This window comes from Rhinolophus sinicus, linkage group LG02 (genome assembly GCF_036562045.2).
Source record: "Rhinolophus sinicus isolate RSC01 linkage group LG02, ASM3656204v1, whole genome shotgun sequence".
NCBI lineage: Eukaryota > Metazoa > Chordata > Mammalia > Chiroptera > Rhinolophidae > Rhinolophus > Rhinolophus sinicus.
Window position 1 is genome coordinate 85,721,538 of NC_133752.1, and position 6,875 is coordinate 85,728,412.

The window sequence follows — 6,875 nt, forward strand, 5'->3', positions numbered from 1 at the left end:
ATGACATGCAACCTGCGGTCCGCTTTTTTGCCAACTGACCGACTCTCGACTCAACTCCTCAGCGCAGCCTTGGCAGTTATATTAGTGGCCAATGGCTCAAGGGTTACAGCTGACGGCCATCTACTATCCGAGCCAGCACCCTTCTCCTGAGGCCGAGCCTGGAAACTGCTCTCTCAGGCTCTGTCCCCACAATTTCTTTGAAATAAATTGGAGCTCTTGTGGAGAGAATTAGGGATGTTTGTTTTCCAAGTGGTTATTCACAGTGGTAGTGGCTGAGAAAGTGGCCATGAGCTCTGAGGGTATGTTTAGGGCTGGTCCTGTGCCCTGAGCACTTGCTGACCTGAGAGGCCAAGAGTTGCAGCTTGCAAGGGGTCACCTGCTGGAGAACTAGCTTAAGACAAGCAATGAGGCCCTGAGTGGGTTCTGAATGTGGATAAAGCTCACCTGCTTCTCACCTCCATCATTCACCTCCTGCTGAGAAGATGAGCAGTAGGGCTGCCAGGCTTCAGTGTATCTAGGACACAATAATCACATCCTGAACCTTATTTTGCTTCAGGCAACAAGGTTTCTGATCACGTGGTGGCGTTGGGATGCATATGGAAGACAGGTGGGACCTTTCCAAACTGAACCTCAGAGAACATTTGGTCTCAGACCTTGTTAAATACGTATGGAGACCTGCTTGCTTATTGAAGGTCTCAACACCAATCTAGAGTGTCTTCTTATTGTCACAACTCCCCTTGTGTTTGCCTGGAGATCTGCAAAATAGTCTGAAACATGATGAAGACCATATACCAGCAATTTGCTGGAGCCAGTGGGTATTTGCACAGCGTTGGAGAGATGGTTCCCATCTGGGCATCAGCCATTGCATCTTTGTCCCTCACATTGTTTCCACCAGCTGTCTGCCATGTCACTGAGCACTGCAGTGACATCAGAGGGACCGATTTCTGTCGGCCCCTTGTGTTCCCCTCTGGTGCATGCCCATTGTCACTGACTGAAGCCAACTGATCTTTTGTTGGTAGCAAATTTTTCTGTGGTGTAACTCAATAGGAAAGCCAGTGTTTTCTAGAGGGCCCAGGGAATTCTTTTTCGTGGTTTGCAACGTGATTGGGAATAAAGGTAGCTTGATGCCATGGGTCCAGGGCCAAGCCCTGTGGGCCATGAGGAGGGAAAGCACCCAGTGGGAGCAGGGTATTTAGTGAAAGGTTGAAGCCTTTTGGGGACCTACTCTGGGCAAAGAACTGTGCTGGTCCCTGCAGGGGAAACAAGTAGGAGAGGGTCCTAGCCCCTCTTCCTTACTCATCCCCTGCTAAAAGGAAAGCACATTCCATTTCGGAATTATTTGAAGGTTCTTTGTTTTAATATATGTCTCTGTTTCCAAAAAGACCTATTGGACAAGAAATTACCTTTTGCCTGTGAGCTAGACTTTTTTTTTTTTTAAACAGATCAGGCATTTAATTAGGTCTTTCGTAATAAATTTACAACACCAGTTTTTGAGGATAAAGCCCATTTGTGAGAGCAAACACGGAGCGCAGGTAGCCCTGGACCTGAGGAACAGCTTTGATTTTTGGCAAAATTTGAGAGTCCACGGCTTTCTGACCAACTTTGTGCTGCTCTGTTATCCCGTATTTCTCTTTCTCTGTGTCGAAGATCTCCCCCTCCTGGTGTCTGAGCTTGCATGGCTTCTTTTGGAAGTAAACATCAGTGACACGTTTGGGGATTTTCACACCACTGATACCAATTTTGGTGGAGGTGGCGATGACAAATTTCTGGTGTGTTCTATGCAGAGGAACTCGATTAAGGCACAGAGGTCCAGTCACAAGTCCCAAGCCACTTCCAGAAGTGCTCAGCTGCTTTCAGAAAAGCAGCCTCTTGCCTCTGTGACGCCCAGGGGGGCGATCAGAATAGTCCCTGGAGTGATGTGGGCCCCAGGTTTTCTCACCTGCTGCCTGAAGGGTTTCTTGCCGTGGCTCAGCAGCTTTCGAGGCACATCTTCCATAGGATCGTATCCAGGCATTTTACAAAGTTTAACCACTTAAGGGCCACCATGCTTGTCTCTAGCTGGTTTTGTGGCAGTAACAAGAATCTTCTCCTTTTTCTTTCAATCCTGGATTTAGCTGCTGAAAACTTCCTTTAGGGAACACAGCCGATCAGGAGCATCTGCCAATCCCTCTGACCAGGACAGAGTTTCAGCTGCAGCGGGGCTTCCCCTTCCTATGCATTTTGGCCGTGAGGTTACCCTTCTTGAATCAGCATCAGCCTGCTTGGCTTCAGGTTTCTTCTTCTTAGTGTCCGGATTCTCCGCTTTATCACCCACCATCTTGCAAGATGGGAAAGAGCTGAGCTAGACTTTTAAATGTCGATTTAATCTCAAATGCATGAGAAAATGATGATTACAATAGCATGGTTTGGGCACCCACATCAGGTTTCAAAAGTTCACTTTGGGCCAAAGAGAGGAGAGATGCAAAGCAGCTGTATAGAGAGCAGTTTAGTAATAATCTGTATGCACCCTCACTGGGATTTCTGCTCAGCTCTCTCAGGGGAGGGAGTGGGTGTGAAGAGGGCATCAAGCAATCATGTTACTGACTCAGGGCACAAAGTCCCTCAGTCCTGGGAGCAGCAGCTATCCCCTCCACATTTGGAGCTCGACTCATCCCTCTGTAAGAACGACAATTTCTCCCCATGTTATCTGTATTTAATCTAGATATGGGAAATCTCTTTCGTCTCGCTTCAAAATCAGAGTGAGCTACATCACTTAGAGCTATCACACATGAAAACAAAGCATGTGCTTCATTCATTTCCCTGCTGGGTTAAGTTCTGATTCTTCACCAAATCAGAGACACCTATTTAATCAGAAATTACAGAGATGGAAGTGGTGAAAACTGGCTTTCTGGCTGCTGATTTAATGAGATCCTGCTAATTCTGGTACTGTACAAGGGAAACCAACTGGAAATGCAAACACTGGAATCAGCTAGAGAGCACGACAGTCTCACGTTTCAACTCTAAGTCTACAGAAGTGCCCTGAGCTGGCCTAGTAATAGTGTCATTATACGAATAACACTAAAGATGAGAAAAGATATGGAATTGCTCTACAAACGTTGGCTATTATTATTTTCTTTAATTAATTCATACTAAATTTTCTCTCTATGAAGCTCTATCCCACATGAATGTAGAATTTCAGAAAGTGGAGATTGTCTTGTATTTCCTTGGTCCACTATAGTAATCCTTTTATAAATTCTGATAGACTTGACTGTCCTGACCCTAATTCATATTCTTCCAAGACATCAAGGAGATGAAAAAGAAGAATAATATTTTCAGGAAAAAGAGGGTTAATGGGCAGTACTGAAGGCTTGGAGTTAGGCGTGGAGTTGACTTCCAGTTTAGTCCAGACTGTGGAGACTGAGCCACCAGGCACTGATGGTAGTGGAGGATACAGGATGGCAACACCTGATGCCAACAAGGTCTTCTGTCAACTTGAGCTTGTATGAAAAGAAAATGGCATACCCTCACATTTACACACCTTCCCTCTTTCTGCCTAGGTATTTCTTCTGCTCAGAAATTTGGGTCTTGCCAAAGATCTGCTCCCAGATAGGACAGAGGGCTAAGTGGTGACTCAGGCCTAGGAGACTCCCCGAACCTCTCACAACTTCCCTGTGTGGACTTATTTGTGAATCCTTGCCCAGGCCACCGAGTAAGAAAGACCTAATTGTTTCTATCTTAATTAAGTTCCATAGGACAGAAAGAGAAAGAACAAGGTAATTAATTCAGATTTTCTCACTGAAACCCAAAGTTCCTTTTTCGGTCTGACCATCAGGCAAGAGCAAACAGAAAGATTTGGCAAGTGCTTCCTCATTCTCTTCAGCCTCTCACTCTCATTCCTGACTGCTCCCCACCCCCCACTAGTTCTGCTGCTCTCCGGAAGTAACTGCTGCTAGCAAAGATATCCTATGCATAGGAAAGCATATGTGATTATATAACACCCTTCTTTATAAAACAACAACAAAGTGCACACATGGTAGCATAATTTACACATAGTTTTACATCTTGTTTTTTTAACAGAATATTTCCCAGTGATTACGGAAGGACATGTTTTAATAACAGCAATCTTATTTAAACTGAGTTTTGCTTTGGTCTTGGACAAAGCCTTGTTCCCTAACCATTCCTGCCAGTGGGAGTGTGTGGGGGGGGCACTCCTATTTTTCTTTTCTCCTCTGGAAATTGAGGGGTAGAACCAGATAACCTCTCAGTTTCCTTCCAGCCACTGAAATCTTTAAGAATCATTTCATAGGAAAGGAAATGGAATGACGGCAAGTTTATGAATCTGCCTAAGGTCCAAATCTAATTGTGTGCAGAGCAGGGATGGAAACCAAAGCCTTTGACTTCTAACGTCAGATTCTTGCCACCAGACCACACTGTTGTTTGCTGCTTACTGTTTCCTTTTCAGCTATCCGGGGCCCAGGAAATTCCAGAGCAGGAACAAGACAGGTTCTTATATTCCTATTAGTTTCAGGGTGTGGGGAATCGATAGGAACTCTCTGGCTAGGCTGATCAAGTTTCTCTTCTATTGATACTGACAGGCTGGATCCTGTCTCCCATTGATGTCATGAGACGTGATCTTTGTGGGTGAGAATCGGCTCTGGGGTAAAGAATGAAGGGCGAAGAGATTCTCCACGTGGAGGCGAAATCAAAGAGAATTAATGGTGCTTCATACAAGGAAATAAAGTCATGAGCTGCTCATTAATGCTGACAATGACGAAGAATGTTGCTAGGTTCCAGCCATGTGCTCAAGAATGGTGGAGTGCAGTGGTGGGTAGGTAGTCACATTCCAATGAGCTAACTCTGTAGGCATCAAACTCCTTTTCATGTAAACTGTATTGTAGTTTTGGCATTATTATTTCTGTTTGGGATGAATAGAATCACAGTAAATTTTGAATTCAGCAAAGTGATACCAAATGTTCTAAAAGTAAATATCTTCCCAACTAACCTTTACCTTAGAGTTGGCAGGTGTGTTGGGCAGTGTTAGTCTCTTTCGTCATTTGCTTTGGTGGCTGAGGCCCAGAAAGCAAAGGTCAGAGTGGATCAGATCTGTCTTCTGTTAGCCAGAGCCAGAGTGTGGGCAGGGGAGGGCTGTGCTCAGGAGTTACAAAGTCTGTTCACTGAGAAGTGGCCAAAGTGTCACTGAACCATTATCATATGAAGTGTCATATTGTCAAGCAAGGGAACCTCAGAGGTAATGGAGACTAACATTTAACTAGGGAACTGAAACTCTGAGAGGTAGGATGAGTAATGTGAAGGCACACCACTAGCTCACGGCAGAGCTGAGATTGAAACTAGGTCCATCTGATTCCAAAGTCCACACCCTTCTCACTAATCTCTGCTGCTTCCCCATGTCACTGGAGAGGAGAGAAGAAAGAAATTTCCTTCCAAAGCTTGTTGCTGTTAAAATCCAAATCCTATGACTCCTACATTATTTCTACCTCTACAAATGAAGTTAGTTGAATTACTAAAATGTTCATTACTGGGGCATATCCTCTTCTTCAATACAAACAGAACTGTATAGAATGTGGTCTTAGCTCATGAAGAGTTTATAGTCTGGTTGTACAATAAGATCAGGGCACATAAACATAGAAACCAGGTCATTCAATGCAACTAAGGACATCATTGTGTGTCACAGAGTGCTGTATAAGGACATAAAGAATATAAAGTTGAAGGAATAGAGCTGGAATAAGAGCTGAAAGGGATTCCATCATTTCGGATCTTTCTGAGACTGGACTTCCTAGAAAATGGAGTATGAGACAAAGCTTAAGTGCTAGTGTTTTATGGGAGGTATCTCCCAGGGCAGTGACAGTGAGGGAAGAGGGAAGAGAGGGAGGAAGGACGTGAAACAGGAAAGGATAGAAAACAAAGAAAAGGAGATGTATTACTGAAGTGGTCACAGCTTCAGGAAAAGACAGCCATCAGGTTGCTTAGTCCCATGGGATATCTTCAGAGAGGCTGTATAGAACAGTGTCCCATTTTCTTTCTCCCTCCTATCTCCTGCCTCATTGGTCAAGGTTTTCCCATGAGTATTAGCTTCCCTGCCCTTCTGGGTTGTGTCTCCAGACAACTTTGGGCAAGAGACACCTTTGCTGAGGAAGCCAGTTCCCATGAGTTATAGCTTTCCACTTCATCCAAATCGGTAAGTGAGGGGAGGGACCAGACCTGCTGGGGTCCCATCAGGCCTGGGCATCAGAGTTGCCCACTGGAGCAGGAGCAATGGAGACCATGTTGGAGCTTGCACTCTCCTTGGTGGAGGCTTGGAGATGGTCAGTGCTGGCAGATGTGGTTGTGACAGTTGTGGCAATGTGCAGTGTTTGGGTGGGGGCGGAGTGGTCTCTATGAGTAAGCAACCAAGGTCACAGGAGACAAGTGGGGTCAAGTGAATCTGAGGAGGTGTGCAAATTGTATCTGATACAGAGTTTCAAGAGAAAAGAGATGGGGCTTTCAAGAGCTGGGATATTCTAGAGTATCCTGTTCAAGAGATAAGGTAATCTGAGAAAAATTTATTCATGGTGGCACTCTTTCCAGAGATAGCAGTGAAGGGGAACTGTGGGGCATAATTCGATAGCTCTGGGCTAGTAGCATCACAACCAATTCCAGGCTGGAGGGATTTAAGGGGGAGGGCTATTACTGAATTCAGAGGGACTTCTTCATGAAGAGGTCACCTTGAAAGGAACAATGACCTCAGAGAAAGAGTTAGAAGGTAAGAGCTCCAATCAGAAGCCATAGAATAAGAGTCTACTGAGGTAATCCCTACTGGTCAGCCCCTCCCTGGGCTAAGAGCCGGGTGGAGAAGACAGGAGAGCAGATCTGGGAGGGCATTAGAAGACCTCTGGCAC

General features: G+C 45.2%; 1 pseudogene; it reads right to left on the reverse strand.

Annotated features, from left to right (window-relative positions):
- Positions 1-1,475: 1,475 nt before the first annotated feature.
- Positions 1,476-2,317, reverse strand: LOC109447286 (large ribosomal subunit protein eL6; annotated as a pseudogene).
- Positions 2,318-6,875: the final 4,558 nt, after the last annotated feature.